The 16,055-nt window shown below is 45.0% G+C and overlaps 2 protein-coding genes across 9 annotated transcripts in view; both read left to right on the forward strand.

The window, feature by feature from the left end:
* AMZ2 (archaelysin family metallopeptidase 2) overlaps positions 1–1,711 on the forward strand; it is a 38,249-nt gene extending 36,538 nt beyond the window's left edge. For 2 of the 3 annotated variants that reach the window (XM_061615614.1, XM_061615615.1), the window contains exon 9: positions 1,236–1,706. The gene's annotated coding sequence lies outside the window, so the exon portion shown is untranslated. Of the gene's footprint in view, positions 1–1,235 lie in introns of all 3 variants that reach the window. The other variant, XM_061615617.1, reaches the window with a different exon arrangement.
* A 982-nt stretch (positions 1,712–2,693) lies between these two features.
* Positions 2,694–16,055, forward strand: part of ARSG (arylsulfatase G) — a 154,361-nt gene continuing 140,999 nt past the window's right edge. The window contains exon 1 of one of the 6 annotated variants that reach the window (XM_061615609.1): positions 2,694–2,763. The gene's annotated coding sequence lies outside the window, so the exon portion shown is untranslated. Of the gene's footprint in view, positions 2,764–5,116; positions 5,209–5,237; positions 5,328–16,055 lie in introns of those variants that run through there. The other 5 variants (XM_061615604.1, XM_061615611.1, XM_061615603.1 and 2 more) reach the window with 5 other exon arrangements.

Genomic DNA, 16,055 nt, shown 5'->3' on the forward strand with positions numbered 1-16,055 from the left:
CCGAGTCCAGGCACCAGTCCAGGGCTTGTACGGCCTCTCCCAATTTGGATGCTACAGAGAAACAGCTAGGTATACCATGATCAATGGTATCAAAAGCTGCAGAGAGAGTAAGAATAACAGGGTCGCCCTCCCCTTGTCCTTCTCCTGATAGAGGTCATCCATCAGGGTGACCAAGGCCAATTCCATCCCATAACCAGGCCAGACTGGGTCAAGGTAATTTGCTTCATTTTATTTATTTATTTATTTATTTATTATTTAATTTATATCCCGCCCTTCCTCCCAGCAGGAGGAAGTATTTCATCCAAGAGTACTTATAATTGCTGCATGACAACCCTCTCAATCGCCTTCATTAAAAACAAACCAATGGGTCCAGGGTGGGCTTTTTCAGAAGGGGTCAGATCACCACCTCTTCCAGGGTAGTGGGACCACTCTCTCCCACAGTGACACATGACCACACTCTGGATCCACATGGTCATACCCCCTTGGCAAACTTTAATAAGCCAGGAAGGGCAAGGGTTGAGAGGACACATTGCTGGCCACATTGTCGCAAGCACCTTGTCCATGTCATCAGGCCACATCAACTGAAACCATTTCCAAGACGTTGCAGCAGACGTTGCACTGGACACCTCACTGGGGACTATACTAGATGTGGATGGGGCATCAAGATTGCTACGGACACAAGCAACTTTACCCTCAAAGTGCCTTGCAAACAATTCACAGTGGGCCTCTGAAGGGTCTAAAACTCCATTTCCTGGAGTGGATGTCAACAGACCTCTGACAATACAGAAAAGCTCCACTTGAGGATGTGATGGTGGCAGAGAAGTGGGCATTCTTTGGTGCCCCCACTGCTACACAGTAGGGACAGTTACGATGTTTTAGTCATACCTGATCAGCCTCATAGTACGTCTTTCACCACTTGTGCTGTAGCCATCATCCAGCCTGTTTCATTGCCCTTGGTTCACTGATTTACCAAGGTTCAAACCGGGCTCCACAATGCTGGAGAAGGGTACTCGGGGGCAACCATGTTAAGAGCCTGACACATCTCATTGTTCCACAATGTGACAAGGGCTTCAACAGGGTCATCTACTCTACCTACTGAAAACTCTCCCAGGGCATTTAGGAATCTAATGGATTCCATTAGTCTCTGGGGGCAGACTATATCAATCTGTCTACCACTCCTGCAGGAAGTGGTCCGACTATGACAATGGGGTAACATCCACCTCTCATATCTCCAGAATATCCCTTCCTCCATCTGGAGCAAAAACCAAGTTGAAGATGTGTCCTGCCCTAGGTGACAACCTGAGACAGCCTCACAGTCGTCATGGAGGCCATGAAGTCCTGAGCCGGAACACTAGAGGCAGCCTCAGCATGGACATTGTAATCACCCAGGACTATCGTTCTGGGCTCCTCCAGTACCACAACCAAGACGGCCTCTGCCTGCTTTGTCAGAGAAGCTGCTGGGTAGCAGGGTGGACGGTACACCAGCAGCAACCCTAGTTTCCTGTCTCCTTGGCCTGACACCAGGTGCAGGCCTTCGTAGCCAGCTCCAAGACAGAGTGGTTTCCTGGTGACAGAGATGGAAGTTCTGTAGACCACAGCAAACAAGTGAGCCTTTAAATCTTTACCCCATCAATTAAAACTATCCCCACTAATTAATCAATTACAGTTTTGTTTTATCTGATTTAAGTTTGCAGCTCTGCTAATAGGACAGTACCCCAGCAAACAAAGATCTGTATAAAGAGCAACTAGATCTCCAACCAGTGCCAAGTCTTGGTCCTTGTACAAATTGCAGCACAAAGAACCCCACTTCTAAAAATGACTTCACGTGAAACCAGTGGTCTTTCAGGGGGACTGAAGTTATCTTTCCACAGCCTTTACAAAAGGGTCTTTGAAACTGGCATTGGAGCAGAATTAAAATTAGTGCTGTGCTGTGTATTTGGATGAAGGCCAAGGAATGAACCAAACTGGCCTCTTTGGGAGGTATGTGTGACATTACAGGGTGGGTTGAGTCACTCATTGGCACATATGGGGAGGGCAACCATACTCCTGGAAATTTTTAAGTTCAGAGTTAAAAAACAGTACCAGCACAGCTCACATGTCATCGTCTGGCTGTCTGCTGCAGTACATTCCAACACACACACACACACGTGTGTGTGTGCTCCAGGACCCAGCTTGGCTGGGTGCTGTGGTTGCCCCTAACTGCATCCTTCCCCATCCAATAATGGATGGCAGCTGGAGAGAGGCAGTCACACCTTTTTTCAGGTGCACCATCACCATCTTCTGCTGGGGATGGCAGGGGAGAGCAGGAGTGGATTGGAAGTAACCCCCTCCCCACAAAAGAGAGAGAGAGAATCCATCATGGTGGGGGAGAGAGACAGCCCCCCCCTCGGGTTGCCTCTCCAGAGCTCGGGGAAGGAGATCTGTGACACACTCAAACTCAGCCCCCCCCCTTCACAAGCCGGCACTATTGGCCCCAAAGGTGGGTTTGTTCCTGGCTTGCAGGGACAGAGGCAGAGACAGGCCAGTGAGAGGAGCCAGCCCTAAGCATGTGCTTGCCTGCCCCACTCCCACACAGTCCTGGCAGGCAGCAAGGACTGTGAGGGGCAGGCAGTGGCAGATGCAGTGAGGTGCACCACTCCAGCCTGGAGCCCTCCCAGGTAAGCCTCACAAGTGGCATCCCCACAGGGATGTGGGGCCAGAGGGACACACAGATTCTGCCCTCCTCATGGACTGCAGTCCCTCCTGCATGCAATTGGACCGCAGGTAAGAACCATGCTGGCTGCTGCCTCTGCTTGGCACTGGGGGGGGGGTCTCCCTTTTGCAGCAGGTGAGAATTAACCACTATTTTTCTTGTCCTGTTCTTGAGCAGCCATCTAAAGCTACAATGAGTGCAGCCCCCCCCCACAGCTTCCTCTCCAAAATCTCCAAGTTTTTTTTTCCTGTCTAGATTTTTTTCCCCACCCCATTTCCCTTCTGCTCCTCCTCACTAGCTAGTTCCTCTGCTGTGGTTACCAACCTGATATTTGGCAGGATGAATCCCCTCTTAGGGGCTACCATGTCCCTAAATGTCATGTCCCTCCGTCAAAAAACAAAGTCTTGACCGTTTTTTGTTTTGCAATGTAAGGTAATAGGATTTCTGGATGTTTGTAATATCCGGATTCAGAATGAGTTGGAATGGGTACAAATATGTCCCGACCGAATTGGGCTTTATTTGTATTTACAAATTGAAGCCACAAATTGGGTTGGGGGAGGTCTATGCACAGCCCTAATTAAAACCTTTTTTGCTAAGAAAAAGCTATTAAGGTTAAATAAGTGTGATGCATTTAATTTCCCCTTGTGTGAATTACTGTTACCAGAGCCTGGTAATACTTCCATCTCCTATAATTTTATTAGCATTTTTCCTTGCCTGTTTCCCTTAGCTACCAATGTGCTTTTTCCCCATTGCTACCCGGACAGGTCAGATTTCCCTCTGTGCACAATTTTCAGGGTTAAATCTTGTTAATTACAGAACTATATGTGTCTCCTATCAGAATCTTGTAGCCTGTTAATTATTACAGTTATAAAAATCTAAATTGTATATTGTTCATATGATGGGACAAGGCGGCTTTTATAGAGATCCAGTGTTTAAAATGTTAAAATATAATACAGTATTGCTGTAACTAATATTTCTTTTTTGGTTATGGCAACCGACAGTTAACTTACAGAGGCAGAATGCACAAGAACTGCCATTACCAAGGGGCAAAACAAATGCAGGAGATGTATAGCTGGATATTCTGATGTTTTAATTTTAAGCTTGAAAGCAGCTACAGAGGCTCCCAATTTGTACTGGAGCAGCCAGTCTGGCAGAGAGGGGGCTAACATGAAATATCTACCCTCTCCATCCCCTAATCCCTCCCCCCCCAATCCTACCTTTCCCAATTTGTCCAGGTTCCTCTTGAATGCCTCCAGTGTTGGAGAGCCAACCACCTCCCTAGGTTATTAGTTCCATTGTTGTACTACTCTTAACAGTTAGGAAGTTTTTCCTGATGTTCAGCCAAAATGTGGCTTCCTGTAATTTGAGCCCATTATTCCATGTCCTGCACTCTGGGATGATCGAGAAGAGATCCTGGCCCTCCTCTGTGTGACAACCTTTCATGTACTTGAAGAGTGCTATCTTATCTCCCCTCAGTCTTCTCTTCTCAAGGCTAAACATGCCTAGTTCTTTCAGTCTCTCCTCAGAGGGCTTTGTTTCCAGTCCCGATCATCCTTGTTGCCCTCCTCTGAACCTGTTCCAGTTTGTCTGCATTCTTCTTAATGTGCCGTGTCCAGAACTGGATGCAGTACTCAAGGTGAGGCTTAACCAGTGCTGAATAGACGGGAACTACTACTGACCACGATTTGGAAACCATATTTCTGTTAATGCAGCCTAAAATAGCATTTGCCTTTTTTGCAGCCACATTGCACTGTTGGCTCATATTCAGCTAGTGATCAACAATTCCAACAGCAATGCTTTAAGTTGGATTCCTGTATTGAGCAGAAAGTTGGACTCCTTGGCCTTATAGGCCCCTTCCAATTTTACTATTCCATGATTCTGTAAGACCCTACCAACGAGTGTGAATAGGGATGTGTCCCAGTTTGAAGAACTAGCAAATATAGTGAAGACAGGTGCACAGAAAGCACGTTCACATATGGTGCTAAGTAAAGTGCAGGTGGATGTGGCTGCCTCCTCTAAACAAGGCCCCTTCATTTAGCAGGGAAGTGCAGACTGCACGTATTCTGAGGCACTTTTATCTCTGGACCCTGGTATGAAAGCAGGTTCCAGGACAGGTTAGTGATCTGGCTCAGATTACATGCTGCGAATAAACTGCTAAAGAATAAGTGCAGTGAGGCTGCTCAGGCCACGGTTTTCGGGAAATTCAATTCCAAAGTGTCCTTTGGCGGTTCTGCTGCTCGCTAGATCGGAAATCTTCGTCCTGATTTGAAGACTTGACAGGGCCTGGGCCCTCGTGAGAAGACTCCTTGTCCCTCGCCTTGCCATGGATGCAGTATGCGTTGCGGGGCGGATTCCCGGGTACGGCTGTTGGACTCTGTTGGGCGGAAAAGGCTCGGCCTATTCTCATTGGCCCAGGATCCGGAAAAGGGGCGGTGCGAGGCCGCTCTTACACGCGCCCTCAATCGTGCAATATGGTAGCGAACAACAGTGCCCGGATGACTCAGCGGCGCAGACTTGTAAGTAAAGTGCCCCCTTGGAGCAGTTTTTTGGACCGGTGATGCTGTCTGTCCTTGCCTGGAGTGGGGGTGATGATTTTGTAGGAGCCAGCTGAGGGGTGGGACCAAACTCGAGTCACGTAAGTAACTTTTCAGCCGCCACCCCTTACCTAGGGAGAGTGCGGGTCTGAAAGCTTCTTATAAACCGGATCGATCCAAGCATGCAGGTGGAGAGGGATGCAGATGAAGGGTAGGGTAGCAAGATAAAAAAAAGAGATCAAAGCTCCTGCACCTTTACCCGTGTGTAAAAAAAGATTTCAGCAAGTGTGGCTTTGTTTCAGAAAGCTTATATTCCCTCTTCTACGCGTTAAGTGTAGAAGTTACATCTTCTTTTGCATCTGCTCCGCCTTATGAAGGGATGGCAGATGACTTGAGATACGTGTATAAATACCACCAAACAAAAAGAGTATGTGGGATCCAGGAGAGTGATCTGCCATAGGGAGTTTAATAGGACTAGGGTAATATGCGTATATAAAGCTAGGCGGGGGTGTAGGGTGTAGCCCGATGTTGTATTTACATGTAAGAAAGCCTCCCCAAGTTCAGTGGGCCTTACTCCCAGACAGGTATGTGGATGACTGTGTCTGTGATCACTTTAAAATAGTCACCGGGGACTGGAAGCCAATGGAAGGTGAGCGATGGAAGGCAGAATGCGGTGCTTCCGGAGTACGAAGGCGACGGTGCAGTGCAATTTTCCTGCTGTGCTCCCGAGCGCAGCCTGGTTGGGAGGGAAGCCGTTAGTGCTCTCTTAGTCCACCCAATTGGCAGCTCTTCCGACCCCCAGCGCTCGGTGGGCGTGGCGTATGTGGCGCGATGAAATATGGGAGGGCTCTCTTGTTGCCCGCCCTCTTGGCTTTGCAATGCTAGGATGGCGGAGAAGGCGGGACTTCGCCGCATGGTTTGGCTGGGTGGCTGTTGGGGCACCGCGTAGCAGTAGACGAGCGGGTGGCCGGTCTTAAATGAGGAGCTATACGCTTGAATAAAGGAACTGTTTTTTCAGTACCTTGGGATTTGCCCATCTTTTTTCTACCCCAGAATTGATCTGGGACCAATTTTCTCCTCCCCCCGCTCCGCCTTCGACGAGGAGAACTAAAACTCCATGGCAGACGGGGGTGTGGTGTGGTGAAGTCTCTCCCCTGCTGTCATCCTCAGGTTGGAGCCTAGTAATACTCTGCCGGGTTGGGGGCTGCAACTCGGTGGTAGAGTCGCGGCTTTGTATGTAGAAGGGTCCAGGTTCAATCCCTGGCCTCTCCTAGATAGGGCTGAGAAAGACCCCTGCCTGAAATCCTGGAGAGACTGCCAGTCAGTGGAGACAATACTAAGCTAGATGTTCCTGACTTGGGGGTTGCCTCTCTTCTTGGGGTTTGCACTGGAGTGTTCAGGTTGAGGAGGAGGTATTGTGCAGCTTGCTAAATATCTAGCCCCACACACTCTATTACATCACGGGATGGTAGTTAAAGATCTACTGTGCAGCCTCACTCTGTAATGCTCAGGTTCTGGACTGGGGTACAGCATGGGAAGGGAGGAGATAATCCCGTCCCCCATCAACCTCTTTCCCCTCCCCCAATTACTGCTTCAAGACAAAAGGAAGGGTGAGCTTTCCCATTAATTCTTGTGGAGCTACCTCCCATTTCCCCTCCCTTTTGCAAGATACTATTTTGAATAAGTCATACTGAAGATACAGTATGGATATATTCATGAACATATAAAAGCTATAAAGAACCATGGTATAACGCATCCCAAACCATAATCCCTATATATGTTTGCATGCATGCACACTTAAGACTTTCTTGAAAAACTCTAGGCTGTGTTAATTTACAGTGGTCTCATAAAAAGTTAGTGCTATTAATCATATATTTCACTTTACAGCGTCTGAGAACTGAATGTGACAACTTCTTACTGACTAGTATATTACAACCAGGAATTGGAAGTGACTGCCGACCATGTCAGTTTATACAAAGGAAGGGTTCAACTGTACATTTAAAGGCATCCCAGAGAATCTCAAGGCAGTTTTATGTGAGGGACCAGTGACAAAGGGTAGAAACACACTCACTGTTTTGCCGCTTCCAGTGTGTCTCCATCTCTCTCTTCTGAAAGTGGGGGCATGTGATGCTAGTCAGACTGTGCCCCTTTTTACTGTAAAACCTGGTGGGAGCAGCTTGAAGGTTTTTTAAAATTCAGCTTCAAAGAGGTTTCGCAACTGATTGAGAGATCAACCCATTCCCCCTTCAGGTGTGGCTAATGGAAACTCTTTGCTGTGGCGACTAGTGTGTTTCACAGCCAAATTTAGGTTCTTCCTGCCTAATTCCCACCATGAGCTAGTGTAAGCTGCTCATTATGACTCTCCACACTATACTGTAATGCAATTGTAGCCTATGATATGGACTATAACCTGTTGCTGAAGGTGGATAAAACACTTTCCCCAAACGCCTGTTTTTGTGTATTCAGCTGTAAACACTGCTGAGGCTTGGTCTGAGGAAAAGGTGAATTCCTTATGTATTTAAAATTGGGCATTGCTTACCATGAAGAAAAAACAACCATGTTTTTTTGTCGACACCTGCCAATAAAATCTTGGCCAGACTCTGGAGGTTTTAAGTATATGCCTGGACATGAACAAATTAGCACACTGTGGTTATATATATTTACTAATAGGCAAAAAACCTTGTGGTTTAAGAACCTACCCATAGCCAATAGATGTTTATATCAAACCTTAAAAAGCAAGGAAATAGAGCAGCTCTAGTGAATGCACCAGGGGAGCAGGAGACCTGACCTCCCCTCTGAGATACTGTACTGCCCTACACATTTGTCAAAATGAAAACACAATTTGGGTTGGTCTTTCATAGTCCAATCCACTTCATGTGTAGCTTGGAAGAATTTGGAAACGTGTGAGTGGAAAGCGGAAGGAGGGGAAAGGCAGGTCTGATCATTTGCATGCTTATTGAGTTCAATGGGATTTACTCCCATGCAATCAGGCTTAAGATAGGTAAAACTGACCATGGGGGAGGGGGAGGGGATGGAGGAGGAAGGGGGAGGAGGGGACCGGAAGGGGATGGGGGAGAGGAAGGGAGGCAACAGGGAGTGGATAGGACTGAGGAGGAGGGGAGGCCAGGTTTGATCATTTGCAAGCTTTTTGAGTTCAGTGGGATTTACTCCTGTGCAATCATGCTTAGGATAGATGAAACTGACCTTGGGGGGGGCAGGGAGGGAAGGAGGAGGGGAAGGGGAGGAGATTGGGTGGGTGGCCACTGGGCAGAGGGAAAGCCCCTTTCCTTTCCAAAAGGAAAACATTGTGAACAGAATCATTGCTTCCCCACCTTTTAATTCTACAGGCACATGTAGCCTCCCACCCAAATTTAAGCCAAAGCTGTCCCTGGCCACATCCACACCAGACCTTTATTTCACTTTAGATAGTCATGGCTTCTCCCAAAGAATCCTGGGAAGTGTAGTTAGTGAAGGGTGCTGAGAGTTGCTAGGAGATGCCTTGTTCCCCTCACAGAACCTGAATCAGTGGTGGCCCCTGAACTATGGAATAGTCTCCCCGAGGAGGTTCGCCTGGCGCCGACACTATCATCCTTTCGGCGCCAGGTTAAAACCTTTCTCTATTCCGAGGCATTTTAATTTTTTGTTAATGATTGTAATGTTTGTAATTTGATTTTAGCCTTTGCTGTTTTTAGATTGTGAAATTTGATTTTAGACTGATGTTTTTGTATTATATTGTATTTTATTGTATCTATGTTCACCGCCCAGAGAGCTATTGCTAGTCGGGCGGTATATAAGTTTTAAAAATAAATAAATAAATAAATCATAGTGGCTGACTGTTAAGCCATTCTGGCCACTGGAGTTTCTCGGGAATAGGGGTCTCCTCTTAGCACCCTTCACAAACTACACTTCCCAGGATTCTTTGGGGGAAGCCATGACTCTAAAGTGAAGTGAAGGTCTGGCGTGGACGTGGCCCCGTGATTAGGCAAGCCAAACAGCTCTGAGTGTGGCTTTTAGAACACTGACAGTTGATTCTTACTGAGCATGCCCATCCTTATCACTGAATTCAATGCAAAATTTCTTAATTAAAAATCAGCCAGGCATTTTTTAAACCTTTAAACTGCAGAAGATGAAGGCCAGAGTATGGGGCAAGGTCAGTAACAGGATTACAGGTACTTTGTGAACATGGCTGATTTTTAATTAATTTCAACAAATTATGAGAACTCTGACAGAAAAAAGTCCAACAGAGGTCTGGATTTTTTTTGTCTCCTTTTACACTTTGAATTCTTGATTCTCTCTGACTGTTTTGTGTATCGCCATGAAAATCTAGAGGGTTGTTAAGCAAGCATTTCTGAATTCAGGACTAAAAGTTTTGTTTTGAAATGAGTTTATGAGGGCCAGTATATGGCATGGCGGGGTATATTCAATTTAACATTGCGGCATGCGGAAAAATCCATGCTGGCTATAGTATACAGCCAGTCTCGTGGATGTATAATCAGTATACCAATATGACAAATATACTGTTCATTAGAAGCAATATAATCATTAGAAATATGTTGTTTGGGGGGTATCTTTTGGAATATCTTAAGACAAAGCTGGAATCTCTTAAATCAAGATGATGTATTCAAGATAATTTTTTTGGAAAGTTGTTTCATATTGTAAGTTGAATAAATAAATTACTGTGTATACCCCCGCCCAGAAGCCCCCCCACAAAAAAACCCTGGTTGAATTTGTGTAAAGAAATCAAGTGGGGGTTTCTGCAACCCTGCCCTGATGGGTGAAGGAGCTGATATTTGTCTGTCATGGCAAGTTCATTTTGCTCCTCCACATCCCAGGTCTGGGTTGGTTTCCACTTTAAGCTTTAGACAAGCCTCTCTGATCTTCATTTGTAACGTTATGAATGTGAAGCTGCTGCTCTGAGCTTGGAGCTCCCTGAAAAAAAGGGAGAAAAGTATTTTGCTAATCTCCACAGTATACTTTTCCTTCGCTCCCTCTTTAATTTTTATGTACTTATTTCTGTTATTTAGTCCCTCACAGGTCAGCAGTTTTGAAGAGCTAGAAGTGAAGGTGTTTGCTTAGTCCAAGCAGAGACTGCAATGGCTTGGAGGGAGGGAGGGAGAGAGAGAGAGAGAGAGAGAGAGAGAGAGAGAGAGAGAGAGAGAGAGAGATCAAACCTTTCTCATCCCTCCTCTTGTATTTGGTCTGCAATCCCTGTTTGTGTCTGCTACATAGCGATTTGCTCAGGTTCCATATGTTTCAAATGACAACCTGCCTGAGGCTCATTCCCTCAAGCCAGTTTCATAGGAAGGGGCTATAGGTACTAATGGGGCTACTGGCCCCATCTCCAATGTCTATGCATTGAGTGTGGACACCTGTGTAATATAAGCCTGTGCATGGCCTTGCATGAAGTCCCCTTCATGCAAGGGACACACGAAGGAGAGAGGGAAAGCTCACTGAATCGGAGAGAGGCAGTCACCATGGCAACTCTGGCCTGGTGTCCTTGCAGAGTACAAAAGTTTTGTGTTTTTTTACATGTGATATTGGGCTTCAAGTCTGTATTCAGCTTTGTGGGCTTGCTTGTGCACTCTAGTAGAACTTGGAGGGAAGAGTCTGTAGCTTAGTGGCAGAGCACTTGGCTTTGTCTGCAGAATAACTAAGGTTTAATCAGTGGCATCTCTAGTTTAAAAAAGGACCAGGTAGCAGATGATATGAAAATGCCCCTGCCAGAGACCCCGGAGAGCCACTGGCAGCCTGGGCTAGCTGGGCAAATAGCATAAGGCAGCTTTTTAACTGAATGCAAGTATGAAGATGTGTTGTTGAACCTGCTGATTATGGAGTGCAGCTTCTGAAGGCCAGCTGTAGGCCACATGTGTACCTATTTTAGTCGCTAGGTAGGGTAGTATGTAGAGAGGACTTTCCTGAGGCACCAATAATTCCAATAAAATCCTGATTAGTTTGGAGTGAGTTGGGAGTCAGTCTCCCAAGAACCCCCTTGAAAACTTACTGGGGTAGATGAACTTACAGGGTATATAGCCTTTTTTCTGCCTAAAAGAGAAAGCTGTTTTTATTTGTGGTACTTGTGACATGTCATGTTAATACAAGTAAATATTTTCTAGGTCTCTTACAGGAACAGCACACTAGAGGGAACTCTGTATCCTTTTTAAAGCAAACCCACTGTCTAGCCTGATACCCTACAACATGTATTTAATGAGAAATTCTGCCAATCAAACATGTTTGGAGATCTTTTTGTAATTAGCAAAAAAAAGTGTTGTTTTTCTCTCTTCTCCCTCCCCACTAAAATTTACATCTGCATACTAAAATCTGCTGCTCTCTTTTAAAATGAACATCTAAAATGAAATTGATATTTTGTCATGGCTTTAAAGGCATAACTTTAAGGAATTAAAGAACTGGACAGGATACTTTTTTAAAAATGCAAATAAGCCTGACTGTTTCTCCCAGCTTCTAATAAAATGGAAAAGGGGCCAGTAAGACCAGGCCGTGGCAGAGAAAAATGACCGCCTTTTTGGGGAAATAGTGGCCAAAGGGCTGCGAACAGCTAGATCCCTCAGCCCTAACCAGATTCCTGCTGAAGTCTGGCATGCATATTTTAGTAAACTTTATATGCCCCTCTCTGTCATTTCTGAGGCTCCCCTTTTTCCCCCCGAGCCTTCCCTCCCTGCTTGGCCTCCAGTCACAGTTCCACAAATTAAGTCACTTATATCTGCCCTGAGTACGGGCAAAGCGCCGGGTGAGGACATCTTGCCCCCGGAAATATTTAAAAACTTTCCAGATTGGTGGGCCCCCATTTTAGCTAAACTGTTTACACAACTAAACAATACTGTCATTTTTCCAGAAGGCTGGAAACAGAATATTGTTGTTCCTATATATAAGAAGGGAGAGAGGCAAGATCCAAGTAACTATCGGACTATTAGCCTCCTTGACACAGGTGCTGAGTTATATTCTAAATATCTTCTATTGAAAATAGAAGAATGGGAAGCCACAAATCAAATCAACTTCCCTGAACAAGCGGGCTTTCGGAAAGGGCAAAGCACTATAGATCACTGCATAACTCTATCTCATTGCAAGGCAATGCATGCTAGGCCCAACTAAACATCTCTGCGCTGCATTTATAGATCTGGTGGCAGCTTTTGACTCTGTTGATAGATCAATGCTGTGGGACAAATTAGCTAAAACCAACATTGATAGACGACTCTTATTCCTCATTAGAGAATTGCATACTGATAACAATACAAGAGTTAGGGTGGGAAATTCAGGCTCCTTAACAGATCCTATTGCTATTAACAAGGGAGTAAAGCAGGGATGTTTGTTAGCCCCTATTCTTTTTAATTTATATTTGAATAATATAGTCACCAAACTGACGGGCCCTGAATTTCTTCCCCCTGCATTAGGGAAAAGGAAGGTCCCGATACTCTTATATGCAGATGATATGATTTTACTCTCCATGGCGCGCAACGGCTTAAGGAGATTACTTACGAAATGCAGTGCCTATTGTATAAAAGAAAAACTGCAAATCAATTATTCCAAAACAAAAGTTATGGTTTTTGGTAAGAGGCGCTGCAATTTTTCCTGGTCAATGGATGGACACCCAATCGAGCAATGCCACTTTTTTAAATACCTGGGTATTCTTTTTCAGGATAACCTCTCATGGAAAAAACATATTGCCCACTCTAAAGCTGCTGCACTTAGAGCATGTGGAGCTTTATTGAGCTTTCACAGGACAACAGGAGGCAACCTGATCCCCCCAGCGCTGAAAAATTATGAAAGTAAAGTTCTTCCACAGATTTTATATGGCGCCCCAGTCTGTGGTTGGGAGAGCCCATTGCTTCTCACTCTTGAGGCTGTTCAAAATGGTTTTTTGAAAAAACTTCTGCATTTGCCTATTGGTACCCCAGCGACATTAGTCCGTGCTGAGCTAGGTGTTGCCCGAATCAGGGCACATATTCATTGCGCCCTGCTTAAATTTTGGGAATCACTGGAAAATCCCCAATCTAAACCATTGCTGAAAGCATGTTGTAACTCAGTCTTTATGGATAAATTTTGGAGTGACAGAATAACTGAATTATCATATCTCTCCACTTGACCCAGTCGTACAGGACAAAGTACGGCTGAAAGAAGTAATTTTTGGGCACTGCGGCTGGTTAGATAGATTGGTTATGATAAATTCCAAATTCTCTAGATGGTTTGGATTAATAAAACAGGACCATCAACGGATGACCTATTTGGCCTATCCTATGTCACCTAATCTTAGGCAGGCTTTTACCGCACTGCGGTGCCAGACAATGCCAAATGCCGTGATGGCTGAACGCTATAAACAGGTTCCGTGGAATCAGCAATTCTGCATTTGTGGCTCTGGGGTGGTTGAGGATTTACCCCACTATCTGTTAGAATGCCCTTTATACTCCCATCCACGGACCAAATTTTTGAGCAGTTGGCTGTCATTGCCACAAGGGAGGCCTTTGCAGGACACCATAGCCTTCCTCTTAGCAGCTAAGGACTTCTCGGTTACCCATAGGGTTGCCCTTTTTGCCCTTGTGGCACAAAAGATATGGGTGAAGCTGTCAGAAAAATTGCCGAGTACTTCCTAGAGGGGTTTAAAGATAACCAACTTGAGTTGTTTTGTTGTATGTTCTTACTATATTTATTTACTGTTTTTAAAGTAGGTCTTGATCGTTTGTTTATGTATGTTGCAATGGCCCATGGCTAGGCAATAAAGCTTGATGATGACTGTTTCTCACAGTTATGTAAACACAGCAAGTTGGTCTTGGGATAGGAGCTCCAATAGGCAAATTAAGCTTTCCATCCCTCAAGTTTGCAGATCTGTTTTTTCATGAACATATATTTGTTCCCTCTGTTTTGAATGAATGAGAACCCCCTGCAACCCCCTCCTATATGTGTATAAAAGGCCCAGAAGGCCTGGAAAAAATGCTCCCATCCTGTTTTGGACCTTCACATCTCTACATGATACCTTGGGACATATGGGGGCCTGTGAGTTGGCTTGTTGTAACAAATAATAAAGCAGACAGTTTAATAAGGGCTTCTCGACATGAATAATTACCATCATACTTGTTTATGTAGTGCTTCTAACATACAAGCCATGGGGGAGTAATTCTGTTCATCATCACAACCTAGTGAAGCAGGTTCTTTGAGAGGAAGGGGCGAATAGACACACTATAAATAATTGTAATAATGGGTTGTATCCAGTGTAGCAGTAAGGGAGCTGTTTTGCATCAGAATGATATCCCCCTCTCCTTCCCCCTGGGCACCCCTAAATCTGTCTGGAGGTTCTCCCAACTCTCCAGAGCAGATCTGGGGATGGCTCCATGCACATGTGGGGGGAGGAGAGGGGAGAACCCCATTGCACTAGGACTAATGCTGGTGCTATCATCCATTAATTCTTATTATAGATATCAGAAACTGAGAGTGATGGTATGTGACTTGCTGAAGTCCAGCTAGTGAGGCCATTAATGTCCTTCAGTTGGGTAGCTAGCAACAGGTATTCAACAAAGGGTATTTTGGGCGCAAGATGTTGGAGGAATCTTTTTTCAAAGGATGTTTGGAAAAAAGTGTAATCGCCAAATACTTTGCAAGTTTCCTTATACATATACCTATTTTACCCAAAGCAGAAAGTGCTTTATTAACTTTATAACTATATAGTATGTAGGGAAATTACGCTGGAAGCTCATGCAACCAGTCCAGAGTTTCATGTTGTTATGGGCATACAGGATTCCTCATGCAACTTTCTCCATTCACTTCAGTATTTAGGGGTTAGCTACATCCATCTGCCTGAGAAGAGTTGCCCTTTTAATTGATCTGAATGGGAAAGTCCTTATTGATGAGAGAGGTGTGTGTGCCTGATGGAGCCATTAGATCCATTTTTGCTGAGAAAATTAACTGGGCTTTTCCCCTGGAGAAAGTTGCGTGGAGTAACGCTTCTTCCGAAAGGCCATTGTGTGGAGAAATGTATGGCAGCTAGGCCTACTTCGTAAGAAGCCATGCCAAACTGACTGATGGCCATTATGTGGGTGTGTCTAATGTGTAGTAAGGTGGGGAGAAAGGAGTAAAATAGTTCCCTTCACCAACATATACACATTAAAATAATATATGGGGGGGGCTGCAAAGGCTAGCTACACTTCTTGTTGCAGACATACCCAGCAGCCACATACCCACCATCTGCATGTTTGGAGCATGTCATGAGAGGTTCTACATGTGCACTAATGTCCATGGATGGATAGAGTTTGATCCTGCCTTGTGTGGAGGTGCACTACATGTGTACATAGTTATGTGCTTAGAATACCTTCTGATACAGGGGAGGCATGCCTACCTGGCACACTTTGGGATGGGGCTATCCTGTAGAACCCTGCAACCCATCCCCCAAAACATTATTTCAATGTGTGTGGAGGCATGTTGTCTGAACCCAGCTATGGTGAGATAATTTTCTCTAAAGCAGATAGTATTTAAAGACAACACCCCTGAAGGTGTTCATTTCTCGTATTTGCAGCCCGCCCAGGCAACCTAGTTGCTTGCTGAAGATTATGTGCTTATTTCTAATCAGTTTCTGGTTACAGATATGTGGTTTGCTAATGGTTCACCAGGTGTTATGAATCACACGGACATTTATCACAACAATGTATGTATGTTTCACACATGTATGTAAATACAGAGATCATGAAGAAAAACGTGATGCATTTTTATACATTCAAGAATTATGTGATAAAACTCGCACAATGTTAGTGTGATTTTAAAACTGGACACAGCTTATTTTATTATAACTTTATACCCTTTCCTCAAAAATGAGGTTCAGGGTGCGCGCA

The sequence above is a fragment of the Rhineura floridana genome, chromosome 3 (assembly GCF_030035675.1).
Source record: "Rhineura floridana isolate rRhiFlo1 chromosome 3, rRhiFlo1.hap2, whole genome shotgun sequence".
Lineage (NCBI taxonomy): Eukaryota > Metazoa > Chordata > Lepidosauria > Squamata > Rhineuridae > Rhineura > Rhineura floridana.